We start from the raw sequence: 21,992 nt of genomic DNA, 5'->3' as shown, positions 1-21,992 counted from the left end.
CCTGCTCCCAATCTACATTCCCCAGCTCCTGTCGAATTTTGTTATAGTTGCCTTCTCCCAATTTAGCTCTTCCTTAAGGACCATACGCATCTTTGTCCATGAGTATTTTAATGGAATTATGATCACTATTCCCAAAGTAATCCCCTACTGAAACTTTAACCACCTGGCTGGGCTCATCCCCCAACACCAGGTCCACTGTGGCCCCTTCCTGAGTTGGACTATTTACACACTGCTCTAGAAAACCATCCTGGATGCTCCTTACAAATTCTGCTCCATCCAGACCTCTAACACTAAGTGAATCCCAGTCAATGTTGGGGAAATGGTTGACAAATGGTCAGAAAGACAGGAACGTCATAGTCTGGGGTATTCCAAAGAGGAAAGACTGTGATGGCATGAAATTATACAGCTACGGAGAAATGGATCCCAGCAGTGGTGGTAGCTCAAACAGGGTCATTGTCATCCACAGTGCAGACTAGGGGTGAACTGTCTGGAGGAGACACATGGACCAGTTGGTCATGGAGGGAGCTCCTTCAGAACACCTAGCCAGTCTAGTTGGAACCAGGGCTGTCAACCAAGCGTTGTGTCTTCAAGCCAGGGTTGGATCCACCAAGGCCCTAAAGGAGCCTTCCACATCCATCAAAGTTTTACCTGCACATCCACTAATCTCATTTATTGTATCCGTTGCTCCCGATGCGGTCTCCTCTACATTGGGGAGACTGGGCGCCTCCTCGCAGAGCGCTTTAGGGAACATCTCCGGGACACCTGCACCAATCAACCACACCGCCCCGTGGCCCAACATTTCAACTCCCCCTCCCACTCTGCCGAGGACATGGAGGTCCTGGGCCTCCTTCACCGCCGCTCCCTCACCACCAGACGCCTGGAGGAAGAACGCCTCATCTTCCGCCTCGGAACACTTCAACCCCAGGGCATCAATGTGGACTTCAACAGCTTCCTCATTTCCCCTTCCCCCACCTCACCCTAGTTCTAAACTTCCAGCTCAGCACTGTCCCCATGACTTGTCCGGATTTGTCCTACCTGCCTATCTCCTTTTCCACCTATCCACTCCACCATCTCCTCCTTGACCTATCACCTTCATCCCCTCCCCCACTCACCCATTGTATTCTATGCTACTCTCTCTCCACCCCCACCCACCTCTCGCTTATCTCTCCACGCTTCAGACTCACTGCCTTTATTCCTGATGAAGGGCTTTTGCCCGAAACGTCGATTTCGCTGCTCGTTGGATGCTGCCTGAACTGCTGTGCTCTTCCAGCACCACTAATCCATCCATGGAGGAGTCAACAGCAGCGTCACTGGGCAACAATAGCCAATCAGAGAAGGGCATACCTTGGAATAACAGGTACATCCCCGGATGATTGGGAGACTGCACAAGAAATGATTTCTATGATGAGGAGACAGAATTCTAGGAATGGTCATCTCCTTGACAGAATGGCCATTGTCAATGCAGGCTACATAAGCATGGTTTCAATTTAACGTGCTATTTTAATGTAAATATTCTGGTTAAAGTTAGCTACATGTCTCTATAATAGATATAATTGTGGTCGGCTTGGACAAGTTGGACCAAAGGGTGTGTTTCCGTGCAGTACTTCTCCATCCCTCCATGAATGGGAGTTTTGAATGATCCCCTTTAAGGGAGCAAGCAAGAGGATTCCCAAACCCCGCCCACCGGCCCGAGACCCCGCCCCTGTGTGACGTTGTGCACCGCTAGTGGTGACGTCAGTCGGCTGCTCTTCCGCTGCGGACGCGGGAGGGAGAAGCTCGTCGAGGACCAAAAACAACAACAACCGGGAAAAAAAACCGTCACCGTCAGCGCGCGGTAAGTGCGGCCCCGGGGGGGGGGGGGGGTTATACCCCAATAAACATCACCGTGTACCGGGGGGGGGGGGTTATACCCCAATAAACATCACCGTGTACCGGGGGGGGGGGGTTATACCCCAATAAACATCACCGTGTACCGGGGGGGTTATACCCCAATAAACATCACCCTGTACCGGGGGGGGGTTATACCCCAATATACATCACCGTGTACCGGGGGGGGGTTATACCCCAATAAACATCACCGTGTACCGGGGGGGGGGGTTATACCCCAATATACATCACCGTGTACCGGGGGGGGGTTATACCCCAATATACATCACCGTGTACCGGGGGGGGGTTATACCCCAATATACATCACCGTGTACCGGGGGGGGGTTATACCCCAATATACATCACCGTGTACCGGGGGGGGGTTATACCCCAATATACATCACCGTGTACCGGGGGGGGGTTATACCCCAATATACATCACCGTGTACCGGGGGGGGGGGTTATACCCCAATATACATCACCGTGTACCGGGGGGGGGTTATACCCCAATATACATCACCGTGTACCGGGGGGGGGGGTTATACCCCAATATACATCACCGTGTACCGGGGGGGGGTTATACCCCAATATACATCACCGTGTACCGGGGGGGGGGGTTATACCCCAATAAACATCACCGTGTACCGGGGGGGGGGGGTTATACCCCAATATACATCACCGTGTACCGGGGGGGGGGGGTTATACCCCAATAAACATCACCGTGTACCGGGGGGGGGGGGGGGTTATACCCCAATATACATCACCGTGTACCGGGGGGGGGTTATACCCCAATATACATCACCGTGTACCGGGGGGGGGGGTTATACCCCAATAAACATCACCGTGTACCGGGGGGGGGTTATACCCCAATATACATCACCGTGTACCGGGGGGGGGGGGGTTATACCCCAATATACATCACCGTGTACCGGGGGGGGGGGGGGGGTTATACCCCAATATACATCACCGTGTACCGGGGGGGGGGGTTATACCCCAATATACATCACCGTGTACCGGGGGGGGGGTTATACCCCAATATACATCACCGTGTACCGGGGGGGGGGTTATACCCCAATAAACATCACCGTGTACCGGGGGGGGGGGGGTTATACCCCAATATACATCACCGTGTACCGGGGGGGGGGTTATACCCCAATATACATCACCGTGTACCGGGGGGGGGGGGTTATACCCCAATATACATCACCGTGTACCGGGGGGGGGTTATACCCCAATATACATCACCGTGTACCGGGGGGGGGGGGGTTATACCCCAATATACATCACCCTGTACCGGGGGGGGGTTATACCCCAATAAACATCACCCTGTACCGGGGGGGGGTTATACCCCAATATACATCACCGTGTACCGGGGGGGGGGTTATACCCCAATAAACATCACCGTGTACCGGGGGGGGGGTTATACCCCAATAAACATCACCGTGTACTGGAGGGGGTTATACCCCAATATACATCACCGTGTACCGGGGGGGGGTTATACCCCAATAAACATCACCGTGTACCGGGGGGGGGTTATACCCCAATAAACATCACCGTGTACCGGGGGGGGGGTTATACCCCAATAAACATCACCGTGTACCGGGGGGGGGGTTATACCCCAATAAACATCACCGTGTACTGGGGGGGGTTATACCCCAATATACATCACCGTGTACCGGGGGGGGGGTTATACCCCAATATACATCACCGTGTACCGGGGGGGGGTTATACCCCAATATACATCACCGTGTACCGGGGGGGGGGGGGGGTTATACCCCAATAAACATCACCCTGTACCGGGGGGGGGTTATACCCCAATATACATCACCGTGTACCGGGGGGGGGTTATACCCCAATAAACATCACCGTGTACCGGGGGGGGGTTATACCCCAATAAACATCACCGTGTACCGGGGGGGGGGGGTTATACCCCAATAAACATCACCGTGTACCGGGGGGGGGGTTATACCCCAATAAACATCACCGTGTACCGGGGGGGGGTTATACCCCAATAAACATCACCGTGTACCGGGGGGGGGGTTATACCCCAATATACATCACCGTGTACCGGGGGGGGGGTTATACCCCAATAAACATCACCGTGTACCGGGGGGGGGTTATACCCCAATAAACATCACCGTGTACCGGGGGGGGGTTATACCCCAATAAACATCACCGTGTACCGGGGGGGGGTCATACCCCAATAAACATCACCGTGTACCGGGGGGGGGTTATACCCCAATAAACATCACCGTGTACCGGGGGGGAGGGGTTATACCCCAATAAACATCACCGTGTACCGGGGGGGGGTTATACCCCAATAAACATCACCGTGTACCGGGGGGGGGTTATACCCCAATAAACATCACTGTGTACCGGGGGGGGGTTATACCCCAATATACATCACCGTGTACCGGGGGGGGGGGGGGTTATACCCCAATAAACATCACCGTGTACCGGGGGGGGGGGTTATACCCCAATATACATCACCGTGTACCGGGGGGGGGGGTTATACCCCAATAAACGTCACCGTGTACCGGGGGGGGGGGTTATACCCCAATAAACATCACCGTGTACCGGGGGGGGGGGGGGGTTATACCCCAATAAACATCACCGTGTACCGGGGGGGGGGTTATACCCCAATAAACATCACCGTGTACCGGGGGGGGGGGGGTTATACCCCAATAAACATCACCCTGTACCGGGGAGGGGGGGGGTTATACCCCAATAAACATCACCGTGTACCGGGGAGGGGGGTTATACCCCAATAAACATCACCGTGTACCGGGGGGGGGTTATACCCCAATAAACATCACCGTGTACCGGGGGGGGGGTTATACCCCAATAAACATCACCCTGTACCGGGGGGGGGGGGTTATACCCCAATAAACATCACCGTGTACCGGGGGGGGGGGGGGGTTATACCCCAATATACATCACCGTGTACCGGGGGGGGGTTATACCCCAATAAACATCACCGTGTACCGGGGGGGGGGGTTATACCCCAATAAACATCACCCTGTACCGGGGGGGGGGGGTTATACCCCAATAAACATCACCGTGTACCGGGGGGGGGGGGGGTTATACCCCAATATACATCACCGTGTACCGGGGGGGGGTTATACCCCAATAAACATCACCGTGTACCGGGGGGGGGGGTTATACCCCAATATACATCACCGTGTACCGGGGGGGGGGTTATACCCCAATAAACATCACCGTGTACCGGGGGGGGGGTTATACCCCAATAAACATCACCGTGTACCGGGGGGGGGTTATACCCCAATAAACATCACCGTGTACCGGGGGGGGGGTTATACCCCAATATACATCACCGTGTACCGGGGGGGGGGTTATACCCCAATAAACATCACCCTGTACCGGGGGGGGGGTTATACCCCAATAAACATCACCGTGTACCGGGGGGGGGTTATACCCCAATAAACATCACCGTGTACCGGGGGGGGGTTATACCCCAATATACATCACCGTGTACCGGGGGGGGGTTATACCCCAATAAACATCACCGTGTACCGGGGGGGGGGGGGGGGGTTATACCCCAATAAACATCACCGTGTACCGGGGGGGGGGGGTTATACCCCAATAAACATCACCGTGTACCGGGGGGGGGGTTATACCCCAATAAACATCACCGTGTACCGGGGGGGGGGGGGTTATACCCCAATAAACATCACCCTGTACCGGGGGGGGGGGTTATACCCCAATAAACATCACCGTGTACCGGGGGGGGGTTATACCCCAATATACATCACCGTGTACCGGGGGGGGGTTATACCCCAATAAACATCACCGTGTACCGGGGGGGGGTTATACCCCAATATACATCACCGTGTACCGGGGGGGGGGTTATACCCCAATAAACATCACCCTGTACCGGGGGGGGGGGTTATACCCCAATAAACATCACCGTGTACCGGGGGGGGGTTATACCCCAATAAACATCACCGTGTACCGGGGGGGGGTTATACCCCAATAAACATCACCGTGTACCAGGGGAGGGGGTTATACCCCAATATACATCACCGTGTACCGGGGGGGGGGGGGGGGGGTTATACCCCAATATACATCACCGTGTACCGGGGCGGGGTGGGGGGGTGTTATACCCCAATAAACATCACCGTGTACCGGGGGGGGGGGGGGGTTATACCCCAATAAACATCACCGTGTACCGGGGGGGGGGGGTTATACCCCAATATACATCACCGTGTACCGGGGGAGGGGGTTATACCCCAATAAACATCACCGTGTACCGGGGGGGGGGGGGGTTATACCCCAATAAACATCACCCTGTACCGGGGGGGGGGGGTTATACCCCAATAAACATCACCGTGTACCGGGGGGGAGGGGTTATACCCCAATAAACATCACCGTGTACCGGGGGGGGGTTATACCCCAATAAACATCACCGTGTACCGGGGGGGGGGGGGTTATACCCCAATAAACATCACCCTGTACCGGGGGGGGGGGGGGGGGGGGTTATACCCCAATAAACATCACCGTGTACCGGGGGGGGGTTATACCCCAATATACATCACCGTGTACCGGGGGGGGGGGGGGTTATACCCCAATAAACATCACCCTGTACCGGGGGGGGTTATACCCCAATAAACATCACCGTGTACCGGGGGGGGGTTATACCCCAATAAACATCACCGTGTACCGGGGGAGGGGGTTATACCCCAATATACATCACCGTGTACCGGGGGGGGGTTATACCCCAATAAACATCACCGTGTACCGGGGGGGTTATAACCCAATAAACATTACCCAGTAACTGGGGGATGGAGGGATTTATACCCCAATAAATATCACCCAGTAGTGGACGAAGAGTCAACAGGAATTATCATCTGGTAAAGGGGCTGGGGGGTAAATAACCAGTAAAATCCAGATAACTATAGACCGGTGAGCATGACATCAGGAATATGGGCAAGTTGTTGGAGGGAATCCTGAGGGACAGGATGTACATGTATTTGGAAAGGACTGATTAGGGAGAGTCAACATGGCTTTGTGCATGGTAAATCATGTCTCACAAACTTGATTGAGTTTTTTGAAGAAGTAACAAAGAGGATTGATGAGGGCAGAGCGTAAATGTGATCTATATGGACTTCAGTAGGTGTTTGTTACCTCCCCTGGGCATGGGAGACTGGTTAGCAAGGTTAGATCACGTGGAATACAGGGAGAACTAGCCATTTGGATATAAAATTGGCTTGAAGGTAGGAGACAGAGTGGTGTTGTAGGGTTGGTGTTTGGACTGGTGGCCTTTATCCACAATGGTCGGTGCTGGGTCCACTGTGTTTTTGTCATTTATATGCATGATTTGGATGTGAATATAGGAGGCTCTGTTAGTAAGTCTGATATTGACACCAAAATTGGAGGTGTACTGGACAGTGAAGCAGGTTACCTCAGAGTACAGCTAGGGCCTTGTTCAGATTGGCAGATGGGCTGAGGAGTGGCAGATGGAGTTTAATTTAGATAAATATGAGGACCTACATTTTGGAAAGGCACCTCAGGGCAGGACATACACATTTTAATGTTCTTGGGAGTGTTGTTGAGCAAAGAGACCTTTGAGTACAGGTTCAAGGTTCCTTGAAAGTCCAGTCGCAGGTAGATGGTAATGAGGAAGGCATTTGGTATGCTTGCCTTTACTGGTCAGTGAGCAAAGAACAGTACAGCACAGGAACAGGCCATTCGGCCCTCCAAGCCTGCACTGACACGTTTTGCCCTTTCATACTCAACTGTCTTCACTTACAGGATCCGTATCCCCCTATTCCCTTCCTATTTATGTATTCCTCCAGGTGCTTCTTGAATGTTGCTATTGTGTTTGTTTCTATCCCCTCCTCTGGCAGCGCGTTCCAGGTACTCTCCACCATTTGTGAAAAACCTGCCTCGCACATCTCTTTTAAACTTCTCCCCTCTCACCTTGAATCTATGTCTCCTACTAAATGACCTCTCCTACCTGGGAAAAAGCCTTTATCCATTCCATTCACAATCTTATAACTTCTATTCGGTCCCCACAAAACCTCCTGTGTTCCAGTGAAAACAAACCCAGTCTAGTCAACTGTTCTTCATCGCTAAAATCCCCCATACCAGGCAACGTCCTGGTAAACCTTTTCTGTACCCTCTCCAAAGCATGTGGAGTGGAGAGGAGGGGAGGTAAACTCAAATACATCACCACTCGGTGGTGGGGGAGTTGGTGTGAACATCAGGGTTCATGAGGGAAGATTGGACAAGCAAGACATTGAGATGTGTGCTGAGGGTGGGAGCCTTGATACACAGTGAGCTAGGGGCTGTGTGTGTGTTACTGTGTGTTGTTGTGAGAGTAAGTGGTAAGCTTTTCCTCACATTCCTGCACTGTCACTGACAGTGAGTGAAGCATCAAACACAGCCCAGGCTGGGAACAAGGTACCAACCCCACAGGAACCATCCTTTCATTCCCACCCGGCCCTGGAGTTGTTTACCTGCAGTCAATCAATCCATCTCAACAAACCCATCTCATTAATCCTAAACCTGAAACTCTTAACTCTGACAAGAAAGCCCTCTAGTTCACTGACATTTTCACAACTAACCTTACCTGAACTGGCCTCCATCTGTCTCTAGATCAACAGACCTATGGTTATCTTTTATTGACCCTCTGAAATTCACTTCAAGGACAGTTAGGAATGGATACCAAAGGCCGGCAATGCCAGAACACCTAAATCCCATTGGAAAGAATTCAGGAAAACATGAAAAGGCTCTCAAGCCAGACCCAGCATCCAAAGGTACACGTGAATCTTACCAGTAATCCACATGCCCACCTACATTGGTAACCTTTCATGCCAAGCTTGTCCCCAGTCTTGCTACCTCTACCTTAAAAATATTCAACAACTCTGCTTACACCATTATTCTGGGAGCGTTCCAGAGTGAGTGTGCGGTGCAAGACTGACTGTGGGATGTGGAGATATCCCAGCGTGACTGTGGGGTGCGAGAGTGACTGTGGGATGTGGAGATGTCCCAGCGTGACTGTGGGGTACAGGAGTGTACGAGAGTGACTGTAGGATGTGGAGATGTCCCAGTGTGACTGTGGGGTACGGGATTGACCGTAGGTTGTGGAGATGTCCCAGTGTGACTGTGGGGTACAGGAGTGACCGTAGGATGTGGAGATGTCCCAGTGTGACTGTGGGGTACGAGAGTGACTGTAGGATGTGGAGAAGTCCCAGTGTGACTGTGGGGTACAGGAGTATACGAGAGTGACTGTAGGATGTGGAGATGTCCCAGCGTGACTGTGGGGTACAGGAGTGTACGAGAGTGACTGTAGGATGTGGAGATGTCCCAGTGTGACTGTGGGGTACAGGAGTGACCGTAGGATGTGGAGATATCCCAGTGTGACTGTGGGGTACGAGAGTGACTGTAGGATGTTGAGATGTCCCAGTGTGACTGTGGGGTACAGGAGTATACGAGAGTGACTGTGGGATGTGGAGATTTCCCAGCGTGACTGTGGGGTACAGGAGTGTACGAGAGTGACTGTAGGATGTGGAGATATCCCAGCGTGACTGTAGGGTACAGGAGTGTACGAGAGTGACTGTAGGATGTTGAGATGTCCCAGTGTGACTGTGGGGTACAGGAGTGTACGAGAGTGACTGTGGGATGTGGAGATATCCCAGCGTGACTGTAGGATGTGGAGATGTCCCAGCATGACTGTGTGGTACGAGAGTGACAGTGGGATGTGTAGATGTCCCAGCGTGACTGTGGGGTGCGAGAGTGACTGTAAGATGTGGAGGTGTCCCAGTGTGACTGTGGGGTACGAGAGTGACTGTAGGATGTGGAGATGTCCCAGTGTGACTGTGGGGTACGAGAGTGACTGTAGGATGTGGAGATGTCCCAGTGCGACTGTGGGGCACAGGAGTGTACGAGAGTGACTGTGGGATGTGGAGATGTCCCAGCGTGACTGTGGGGTACAGGAGTGTACGAGAGTGACTGTGGGATGTGGAGATGTCCCAGCGTGACTGTGGGGTGCGAGAGTGACTGTAGGATGTGGAGATGTCCCAGTGCGACTGTGGGGCACAGGAGTGTACGAGAGTGACTGTGGGATGTGGAGATGTCCCAGCGTGACTGTGGGGTACAGGAGTGTACGAGAGTGACTGTGGGATGTGGAGATGTCCCAGCGTGACTGTGGGGTGCGAGAGTGACTGTAGGATGTGGAGATGTCCCAGTGCGACTGTGGGGCACAGGAGTGTACGCGAGTGACTGTGGGATGTGGAGATGTCCCAGCGTGACTGTGGGGTGCGAGAGTGACTGTAAGATGTGGAGGTGTCCCAGCGTGACTGTGGGGTACGAGAGTGACTGTAGGATGTGGAGATGTCCCAGTGCGACTGTGGGGCACAGGAGTGTACGAGAGTGACTGTGGGATGTGGAGATGTCCCAGTGCGACTGTGGGGCACAGGAGTGTACGCGAGTGACTGTGGGATGTGGAGATGTCCCAGCGTGACTGTGGGGTGCGAGAGTGACTGTAGGATGTGGAGATGTCCCAGTGCGACTGTGGGGCACAGGAGTGTACGAGAGTGACTGTGGGATGTGGAGATGTCCCAGCGTGACTGTGGGGTACAGGAATGTACGAGAGTGACTGTGGGATGTGGAGATGTCCCAGCGTGACTGTGGGGTGCGAGAGTGACTGTAGGAAGTGGAGATGTCCCAGTGTGACTGTGGGATGTGGAGATGTCCCAGTGTGACTGTGGGGTACAGGAGTGTACGAGAGTGACTGTGGGATGTGGAGATGTCCCAGTGTGACTGTGGGGCACAGGAGTGTACGAGAGTGACTGTAGGAAGTGGAGATGTCCCAGTGTGACTGTAGGAAGTGGAGATGTCCCAGTGTGACTGTGGGATGTGGAGATGTCCCAGTGTGACTGTGGGGTACAGGAGTGTACGAGAGTGACTGTGGGATGTGGAGATGTCCCAGTGTGACTGTGGGGCACAGGAGTGTACGAGAGTGACTGTGGGATGTGGAGATGTCCCAGTGTGACTGTGGGGCACAGGAGTGTACGTGAGTGACTGTGGGATGTGGAGATGTCCCAGTGTGACTGTGGGGGACGAAAGTGACTGTAGGATGTGGAGATGTCCCAGCGTGACTGTGGGGTACGGGAGTGTACGAGAGTGACTGTAGGATGTGGAGATGTCCCCGCGTGACTGTGGGGTACGAGAGTGACTGTAGGATGTGGAGATGTCCCAGTGTGACTCTGGGGTACAGGAGTGACCGTAGGATGTGGAGATGTCCCAGTGTGACTGTGGGGTACGGGAGTGTACGAGAGTGACTGTAGGATGTGGAGATGTCCCCGCGTGACTGTGGGGTACGAGAGTGACTGTAGGATGTGGAGATGTCCCAGTGTGACTCTGGGGTACAGGAGTGACCGTAGGATGTGGAGATGTCCCAGTGTGACTGTGGGGTACGGGAGTGTACGAGAGTGACTGTAGGATGTGGAGATGTCCCAGTGTGACTGTGGGGTGCGAGAGTGACTGTAGGATGTGGAGATGTCCCAGTGTGACTGTGGGGTGCGAGAGTGACTGTAGGATGTGGAGATGTCCCAGTGTGACTGTGGGGTACGGGAGTGTTCGAGAGTGACTGTAGGATGTGGAGATGTCCCAGCGTGACTGTGGGGTGCGAGAGTGACTGTAGGATGTGGAGATATCCCAGCGTGACTGTGGGGTGCGAGAGTGACTGTAGGATGTGGAGATGTCCCAGCGTGACTGTGGTGTACAGGAGTGTACGAGAGTGACTATGGGATGTGGAGATGTCCCAGCATGACTGTGGGGTGCGAGAGTGACTGTAGGAAGTGGAGATGTCCCAGTGTGACTGTGGGATGTGGAGATGTCCCAGTGTGACTGTGGGATGTGGAGACGTCCCAGCGTGACTGTGGGGTACGGGAGTGTACGAGAGTGACTGTGGGATGTGGAGATGTCCCAGCGTGACTGTGGGGCACAGGAGTGTACGAGAGTGACTGTGGGATGTGGAGATGTCCCAGCGTGACTGTGGGGTACAGGAGTGTACGAGAGTGACTGTGGGATGTGGAGATGTCCCAGTGTGACTGTGGGATGTGGAGATGTCCCAGTGTGACTGTGGGATGTGGAGATGTCCCAGCATGACTGTGGGGTACAGGAGTGTACGAGAGTGACTGTGGGATGTGGAGATGTCCCAGCGTGACTGTGGGGTACAGGAGTGTACGAGAGTGACTGTGGGATGTGGAGATGTCCCAGTGTGACTGTGGGATGTGGAGATGTCCCAGTGTGACTGTGGGATGTGGAGATGTCCCAGCATGACTGTGGGGTACAGGAGTGTACGAGAGTGACTGTAGGATGTGGAGATGTCCCAGCGTGACTGTGGGGTACAGGAGTGTACGAGAGTGACTGTGGGATGTGGAGATGTCCCAGTGATTTGAAGTGGTGGGAAGCAATCTGACACTGAACATAAAGTGTGCTGTGCTGTGCCCTCAGGAAGTATGCCAAAGTTTTGGTCTGCTTCCCCCTTGTTGGACAGCACCTTGCTGACTAACACCCCCAGATCTTTTTCTCCTTCCTGTTATTGCTGTCCGTGCTGGTGCCTTTCTTCAGCAGATTAACAATTAACATCTCTGCAGTCACATCCAGGGTGTCCTCTGCTGTCCAGAGCTTGTTGAGCAGTTCTGTCACAGATTTCTTGTCATGTTTGAACTGCTCAATGGAATGTCTTGTTTATCAGGTTCTTGCTGTTTCTTCAGACCTAGCTCTGGCACTTTGTTCTAGTCTGACAGCTGTTATTCTCTCCCTTTTGAAATCAGGGTTGGGTAGCTTGACAATCTCCCACTCACCTTGCTTAGTCAAAGCATGCTGTTATCCGAGCTGCAGTTTGGGATCAGCTTGGATACTCATTGTTTGGATCAGTTCCTGTACAATCTTGTACAGCATCCTGGAGGAGTGTACGTTTCCAGCTGCTTCCCTGTTGTTTAAGTCTGTACATTCTCATGACTTTCTCGTGCAGCACTTCTCATTATCACCTTATATTTGCTCAGTGTTCTTTTCCAGGTCCCTCTTGCTCTTCACCAGCTTTCTTTGACTGTTCACCTTCCATGTTGGGTCAACAATCGATCGTTCTTTGTTGGTTGTCCCTCTGCTTTCTCGGCTGGAGATTGCCCTGTGTTCTTCGATGTTGTGTGACCATAGTTGGAGAAGGCTGAAAATGTCTCCTTGTCCTTCAGCTTGTTCTGTGAAAAATGCTGACTTTGTGTAGATTGCCTTCAGCATCAGGTGAATCTTGCCAAACTCAGGGTGGTTTGACCAGCTCAGCCAATCCAGGCACCTGACAGCAGTACCCTTCAATCGGAAGTGACAATATTTCAGTTGAATAAAGGGAACTATGGAGCTAGGAGCTGGCCAAAGTTCAATGGTCCAATACCTTAGCAGGGATGACAGTTGAGGAACAATGGCGGATATTTCTGGTATAATGCAGCAGTTGCAGGATCAGTTCATTCCAAAAAGGAAGAAAGATCCTGGGAGGAGGCATGGCTGGCCGTGGCTGACGAGGAAAGTTAAGAAACATTTAAAGTTAAAAGAGAAAAAGTATAACATAGCAAAGGTAAGTGGGAAAATGGTGGACTGGGAAGCTTTTAAAGAACAACAGAGGATTACTAAGAAGGAAATACGCAGAGAAAAAATGAGGTACGAAGGTAAACTGGCCAAGAATATAAAGGAGGATAGTAAAAGCTTTTTTAGGTATGTGAAAGGCAAAAAAATGGTTAAGATGAAAATTGGGCCCTTGAAGACAGAAACAGGGGAATATACTATGGGGAACAAAGAAATAGCAGAAGAATTGAATTGGTACTTCAGATCTGTGTTCACTGGGGAAGACACAAGCAATCTCCCTGAGGTAACATTGGCTGAAGGACCTGAACTGAAGGGAATTTATATTTGCCAGGAATTGGCGTTGGAGAGACTGTTAGGTCTGAAGGTTGATAAGTCCCCAGGGCCTGATGGTCTACATCCCAGGGTACTGAAGGAGGTGGCTCGAGAAATCGTGGATGCATTGGTGATTATTTTCCAGAGTTCGATAGATTCGGGATCAGTTCCTGCGGATTGGAGGGTGACCAATGTTGTACCACTTTTTAAGAAAGGTGGGAGAGAGAAAGCAGGAAATTATAGACCAGTTAGTCTGACCTCAGTGGTGGGAAAGATGCTGGAGGTTATTATAAAGGATGAAATTATGACACATCTGGATAGTAGTAACAGGATAGGTCAGAGTCAGCATGGATTTATGAAGGGGAAGTCATGTTTGACTAATCTTCTGGAATCTTTTGAGGATGTAACTCTGAAGATGGACGAGGGAGATCCAGTGGATGTAGTGTACCTGGGCTTTCAGAAAGCTTTTGATAAAGTCCCACATCGGAGGTTAGTGAGCAAAATTAGGGCGCATGGTATTGGGGGCAAAGTACTAACTTGGATTGAAAGTTGGTTGGCTGACAGGAGACAAAGAGTAGTGATAAACGACTCCATTTCAGAATGGCAGGCAGTGACCAGTGGGGTACCGCAGGGATCAGTACTAGGACCGCACCTTTTTACAATATATATTCATGATATAGAAGATGGTGTTAGCAATAACATTAGCAAATTTGCTGATGATACTAAGCTGGGTGGCAGGGTGAAATGTGATGAGGATGTTAGGAGATTACAGGGTGACCTGGACAAGTTAGGTGAGTGGTCAGATGCATGGCAGATGCAGTTTAATGTGGATAAATGTATGGTTATCCACTTTTGTGGCAAGAACAGGAAGGCAGATTAACTACCTAAATAGAATCAATTTAGGTAAAGGGGCAGTACAGAGAGATCTGGGTGTTCTTGTACACCAGTCAATGAAGGTAAGCATGCAGGTATAGCAGGTAGTGAAGAAGGCTAATAGCATGCTGGCCTTCATAACAAGAGGGATTGAGTATAGTAGCAAAGAGGTTCTTCTGCAGCTGTACAGGGCCCTGGTGAGACCACACCTGGGGTATTGTATGCAGTTCTGGTCTCCAAATTTGAGGAAAGACATTCTGGCTATTGAGGGAGTGCAGCGTAGGTTCACAAGGTCAGTTCCTGGAATGGCAGGACTACCTTACACTGAAAGACTGGAGCGACTGGGCTTGTATACCCTTGAGTTTAGAAGACTGAGAGGGGATCTGATTGAGACATATAAGATTATTAAAGGATTGGACACACTGGCGGCAGGAAACATGTTTCCGCTGATGGGTGAGTGCCGAACCAGAGGACACAGCTTAAAAATACAGGGTAGACCATTTAGGACAGAGATGAGGAGAAACTTCTTCACCCAGAGAGTGGTGGCTGTGTGGAATGCTCTGCCCCAGAGGGCAGTGGAGGCCCAGTCTCTGGATTCATTTAACAAAGAATTGGATAGAGCTCTTAAAGATAGTGGAGTCAAGGGTTATGGGGATAAGGCAGGAATAGGATACTGATTGGGAATGATCAGTCATGATCATATTGAATGGTGGTGCAGGCTCAAAGGGCAGAATGGCCTACTCCTGCACCTATTGTCTATTTACTGTCGATGGCTATGTAGTAAGTCTAAATCAAAATGTTGGCTTCTGGAGAGCTCCATCCATATCTTTTTCAGAAGAAATGTCTGAAGTTCCAAGTACCAATTCTGATAGGAAGTTGGACAAGCTACAAAGTGCCAGGTTATGACCATCTCCAACCAGAGAGAATGCAGCCATTGCCCACTTGGTATTCATTTACATTACCATCACTGAATTCCCCCAGAATCAACATTCTGACTGTTAGTATTGACCAGAAATGACCTCACCTACCACCCCACCAATCTCCACATACATCATATCATCCGTCGTCATTTCCGCCACTTCCAAACGGACCCCACCACTAGGGATATATTTCCCTCCCCTCCCCTATCAGCGTTCCGAAAAGACCACTCCCTCCGTGACTCCCTCGTCAGGTCCACACCCCCCACCAACCCAACCTCCACTCCCGGCACCTTCCCCTGCAACCATAAGAAATGCAAAACTTGCACCCACACCTCCCCCCTTACTTCCCTCCAAGGCCCCAAGGGATCTGCCACAAATTCACCTGCACCTCCACACACATCATTTCCTGCATCTGCTGCACCCGATGTGGCCTCCTCTATATTGGGGAGACAGGCCGCCTACTTACGGAACGTTTCAGAGAACACCTCTGGGACACCCGGACCAACCACCCCGTGGCTCAACACTTCAACTCCCCCTCCCACTCCACCAAGGACATGCAGGTCCTTGGACTCCTCCATCGCCAGACCATAGCAACATGACGGTTGGAGGAAGAGCACCTCATCTTCCGCCTAGGAACCCTCCAACCACAAGGGATGAACTCAGATTTCTCCAGTTTCCTCATTTCCCCTCCCCCCACCTTGTCTCAGTCCCAACCCTCGAACTCAGCACCACCTTCCTAACCTGCAATCTTCTTCCTGACCTCTCTGCCCCCACCCCACTCCGGCCTATCACCCTCACCTTGACCTCCCTCCACCTGTCGCATTCCCAACGCCCCTCCCCCAAGTCCCTCCTCCCTACCTTTTATCTTAGCCTGCTGGACACACTTTCCTCATTCCTGAAGAAGGGCTCATGCCGAAACGTCGATGCTGCCTGACCTGCTGCACTTTTCCAGCAACACATTTTCTGCTCTGATCTCCAGCATCTGCTGTCCTCACTTTCTCCTAACATTGACCAGAAAGCCAACCTGACTCACCCCATAAACACAGTGGCTACAAGAGCAGGTCAGAGGCTGGGAATACTGCGGTGAGTAACTCCCCTCCTGACTCCCCAAAGCCTGTCCACCATCTACAAGGTACAAGTCAGGAGTTGGAGGGAATACTCCCCACTTGCCCTGGATGGGGGCAGCTCCAACAACACTCAAGAAGCTCAACACCATCCAGGACAAAGCAGCTGCTTGATTGGCACCACATCCATAACCATCCACTCCCTTCATCTCCAATGCTCAGTCACAGCACAATTTACCATCTACAAGATGCACTGCAGAAATTCCTAAAGATCCTCAGACAGCACCTTCAAACACACGACCACTTCCACCTAGAAGGACAAGGGCAGCAGATACATGGGAACCCCACCCACTGCAAGTTCCCCTCCAAGCCCCTCCCCATCCTCACTTAGAAATATACTGCCGTTCTTTCACTGTTGGTGTCAACATTCTGGAGTTCCCTCTCTAAGGGCAATGTGGATCAACCCTCAGCAGCAGTTCAAGAAGGCAGCTCACCCCCACCTTCTCAATGGGCTATTTTGACCAACTGAGTCAGAATAGGAAAGATGGTGTGGAAGGCGAGTTTACAGCATATTTCTGTGGAGCCATATGTTGTTGCACCAACTAGGTTGCTATTAAAAACTTTTAGATCTAGCATTTTGCAACAAGGCATGATTAATTATTAATGTTGTAAAAGATCCACTCAGAAATAGCATTTATTGACAATTGATTTCCATAATCTCTGCAGGTTTACAGACAGCACAAAGCTGGGTGGGAGAGTGAGCTGTGAGGAACATGCAGAGATGTCTCAGTGGGATTTGGACAGGCTGAGGGAGTGGGGAAATACATGGGAGATACAGGATAATGTGGATAAATGTGAGGGGTTGGGGGGGAGGGTCAGGAAGGCAGATGATGATCTGAATGGGGACAGATTGGGAAAGGGGCAGGGGCAATGGCACCTGGGTGTCCTTGTACCCCAGTCTCTGAAAGTAAGCGTGCAGGTACAGCAGGCAGTGAGGAAGGGAAAGGGGATGTGGGCCTTTATAGGGAGAGGATTCGAGTCCAGGAGCAGGGAGGTCTTGCTGCAATTATACAGGGCCTTGGGGAGACCACACCTGGAGTATTGTGGACAGGTTTGGTCTCCTTACCTGAGGAAGGATGTTCAGGTGATGGAGGGAGGGCAGCGAAGGGTTACCAGACTGATTCCTGGGAGGGCAGGGCTGATGGATGGAGAGAGACTGGATCAGTTAGGACGAGGCAGGGTAAACACAGGAACAATGCTCTCGATGACAGGGCAGGGGGATAGTTAAGGATATAGGCTAGGCCTTTTAGGACTGAGGTGAGGAGAGATATCTTCACCTGGAGAGTGATGAGCCTGTGGAATTCTCTGAAACAAAAAGCAATGTGGCCAAAATATTGAATAATTTTGAGAAGGTGTAAGATAAAGTTCTTAGGGCTAGAGGCTCTGCAAAAAAAGCTGGAACAAGGTAGTGTTGGATGATCAGCCATGATCCTATTGAAGGAGCAGGCTCGAAGGGCCAAATGGCCTTCTGCTGCTCCTTGTGTCTATGCTTTTATATATGTTTGAAAGTATGTACTCCACTCAAGAGTGTTTTCAATTGAAACAAAGCCATTTCCTTAAGTATGCAGGAGGACCTGGCTGTGCTGAATTGTCAGAGTGTGGTGCTGGAAAAGCCCAGCAGGTCAGGAGGCATCTGAGGAGCGGGAGAGTTAACATTTTGAACATGAGCTGTTCATAGGAATCACTGACTGTGTAAATATTCTAAAAGGTGTGACAGTAAATACAGAAACATGAAAAATGTTCAACAAAAATACATTGCAAAAATAATCAAAAAGCTCACTGAGAAGGATCTGTTTTTACTAGATTAGACAAAGACCATTTTATAATATGATATTGCAAAGGAGATTGGCAAGCCTGAGGGTCGAAACTGTGTGGAAACAGCAAAGGGCTAGCAAAGGTTGATAAAGGGAATAAAAAATGAGTTAACCAGCTAGGATTATAAAAAAACAATCCGAGCTTTGCAAGTATCTAAAACGCAGGTAAAGTAAATGTTGGTCCCTTCAAGGCAGAGACATGAGAAATTCTGGAGAATGAAGAAATGTCCCAGGAGACAGTAGAAGACAAATTTACAACCCAGAGAGACAGAGTTGTCTAAAGAGATTGAGAAAAGTAGGGTGCTTAACACAGAGGGATTTAAAAAATGCTGCATATCCCAAGGGCCAAAATCTAATGAAGGACCCAGTGGTCTACATTTTAGGATTCAAAAAGAGCGAGCTGTATAGATTGTATTTCACAATGCTGTGCTGTTACATCCCTTAAAGTAGACTCCAACATTTTCCAAATAACAGACCCAAGCTACTGGTATTTTGACTCCTCCTCCTCTCCTCTCCCCTCCCCTCCCTTGTAAATAAGGATATTATACTGCCAATGTTCCAGTTCTCATCAGCATTTAGCTTAATTGATTTCCCTTGTACTTTAACTCTCGAGTTAACGATTCTATTGTTTTCTCTCTTCTCCCTTCCCCAAACACTTTTTGCCCTGTGGATATTTAGTAAGTTTGGAATGCTATTTGAGTCTTCTACAATGCAGACTGATGCAAAAGTATTTATTTAACTCCTCTGCCATTTCCTGGTTCCTCTTGATTATTTCCCCAGCCTCATTCTCGAAGGGGTCTATGGTCACTTTGGTTTCTCTCTTCCTTTCGATGTATTGGAAGATGATCTGACTGTGTTTATATTTCTTGTTAGTTTACCTTCAATGTTTATTTTCTCGCTTCATTTTTTTGGCCATCTTTTGTTGGCTTTTAAAACTTTCCCATTACTCTGACTTGCCACCAATCTAAGCTACTTTGTATGTTTTTTTCCCAACCTGATGCGATCCTTAACTTCCCTGGTAACCATGGTTGGCTTATCTCCTTCCTATGATCCTCCTTCCTCACTGGAATGTACAGCTTGTTCTGCTCTAATACAACAGTTGCGTTCCTCTGTAACCTCGTGCTTTAGAAAATCACGCTGTAGACGATCACTATACCCGTTCAGTCGAAAATTTGCGATACCCAGATAGCGTCCACAATTTGTCAGTCGCATTATAGCCAATTGGCATTGACAAGATCCACCGTTATACCAAATGATCTGTACCTTTGCTGTGAATCACAACTTATTTACTTAAGTGTCTGCTATTGTTCCACAAGCTCTGCCCTCATTCCTTAGTGATTACCTTTATTTAAGCTGAGTGGAATTGTTTTGAATCCAAGATCCTCTCTCTCCAACAGGATGCTAAATTCTGTTGTGCTTTGGCTAATGTTTCTGTGGGGATCTTCTGTAATGTCTATAAGATCAGATCCATTTAACATCTATTTAAGGGTTTATTAATTTATTTGTTCAGAATACTACGTGAATTTAATTAAGATCATAACTATAAGATATAGGAGCAGAATTAGACCATTTGCACTATCTAGTCTGCTCTGCCATTGGACTATGTTTCTCAACCACATTCTCTAGCTTTTCCCCTGTAACCCTTGAACCCTTTACTAATCAAGAATATATCTAAATGTCTTAAATAAACTCAGTGACTTGGCCTCCACAGCCCTCTGCAGCAATGAGTCCCACGGATTCCCCCCGCTCTAGCTGAAGAAATTTCCCCTCATCTCCATCCTAAAGGGTCATTCCTTCATTCTGAGGCTGTGCCTTCAGGTCCTAGCCCCCCTCACTAGTGGAAACATCTTCTCCATATCCACTCTAAACAAGTGTCTCAGTATTCGGTAAGTTCTGGATGTAGGTTTGCTCGCTGAGCTGGAAGGGTCATTTTCAAACGTTTTGTCACCATACTAAGTAACATCTTCAGTGAGCCTCTGGACGAAGCGCTGCTGATGATTCCTGCTTTCTATTTATATGTTTGGGTTTCTTTGGGTTGGTTAAGTCATTTCCTGTGCTGATATCATTTCCTGTGCTTTTTCTCAGGGGGTGGTAGATGGGGTCTAACTCAATTGATAAATTCTTGATGTCACAAGGAATTAAGGGCTGCGGGGAGAATACGGCTAAGTGGAGTTGAAATGCCCATCAGCCATGATTGAATGGCGGAGTGGACTCAATGGGCCGAATGGACTTAGTTCCACTCCTATGTCTTATGGTGTTGCCATGATTCTAGGAATTCTTTTGTGTGTCTGTAAGAATATTAGTGAGAGAGGGTCATGTCTCACTAATCCTTACATACAGATGAGGAAGGGCACTACTTCGACTGGGACAACACATCCACCCTAGGACAAGCCAAACAGAGACGTGCCCGAGAACTCCTAGAATCATGGCATTCTAACCGGAACTCTATCAACAAACACATTGAGTTAGACCTGATCAACCACCCCCTGAGAAAAAGAACAGGAAATGACATCACCAACCCATTAATGTCCTGGATGAGAGTGTAAAATTGGGCCCTTGAAGACAGAAACAGGGGAAGAGATTACGGGAAACAAAGAAATGGCAGAAGAATTGAATTGGTACTTCAGATCTGTGTTCACTGGGGAAGACACAAGCAATCTCCCTGAGATAACATTGGCTGAAGGACCTGAACTGAAGGGAATTTATATTTGCCAGGAATTGGCGTTGGAGAGACTGTTAGGTCTGAAGGTTGATAAGTCCCCAGGGCCTGATGGTCTACATCCCAGGGTACTGAAGGAGGTGGCTCGAGAAATCGTGGATGCATTGGTGATTATTTTCCGGAGTTCGATAGATTCGGGATAGTTCCTGAGGATTGGAGGGTGGCTAATGTTGTACCACTTTTTAAGAAAGGTGGGAGAGAGAAAGCAGGAAATTATAGACCAGTTAGTCTGACCTCAGTGATGGGAAAGATGCTGGAGTCTATTATAAAGGATGAAATTACGACACATCTGGATAATAGTACCAGGATAGGTCAGAGTCAGCATGGATTTATGAAGGGGAAATCATGCTTAACTAATCTTCTGGAATTTTTTGAGGATGTAACTCTGAAGATGGACGAGTGAGATCCAGTGGATGTGGTGTACCTGGACTTTCAGAAAGCTTTTGATAAAGTCCCACATCTGAGGTTAGTGAGCAAAATTAGGGCGCATGGTATTGGGCGCAAAGTACTAACTTGGATTGAAAGTTGGTTGGCTGACAGGAGACAAAGAGTAGTGATAAACGACTCCATTTCAGAATGGCAGGCAGTGACCAGTGGGGTACCACAGGGATCAGTGCTGGGACCGCACCTTTTTACAATATATATTCATGATATAGAAGATGGTATTAGTAATAACATTAGCAAATTTGCTGATGATACTAAGCTGGGTGGCAAGGTGAAATGTGATGAGGATGTTAGGAGATTACAGGGTGACCTG

At 49.9% G+C, this 21,992-nt stretch overlaps 1 protein-coding gene across 1 annotated transcript in view; it reads left to right on the top strand.

Moving 5' to 3' along the window:
• The first annotated feature begins 1,735 nt into the window (after positions 1–1,735).
• Positions 1,736–21,992, top strand: part of LOC140455324 (protein yippee-like 5) — a 30,940-nt gene continuing 10,683 nt past the window's right edge. Inside the window, exon 1 of the mRNA XM_072550105.1 lies at positions 1,736–1,834. The gene's annotated coding sequence lies outside the window, so the exon portion shown is untranslated. The remainder of the gene's footprint in view (positions 1,835–21,992) is intronic.

The sequence above is a fragment of the Chiloscyllium punctatum genome, chromosome 3, assembly GCF_047496795.1.
Source record: "Chiloscyllium punctatum isolate Juve2018m chromosome 3, sChiPun1.3, whole genome shotgun sequence".
Lineage (NCBI taxonomy): Eukaryota > Metazoa > Chordata > Chondrichthyes > Orectolobiformes > Hemiscylliidae > Chiloscyllium > Chiloscyllium punctatum.
This window is presented reverse-complemented; position numbering and strand designations above follow the sequence as displayed.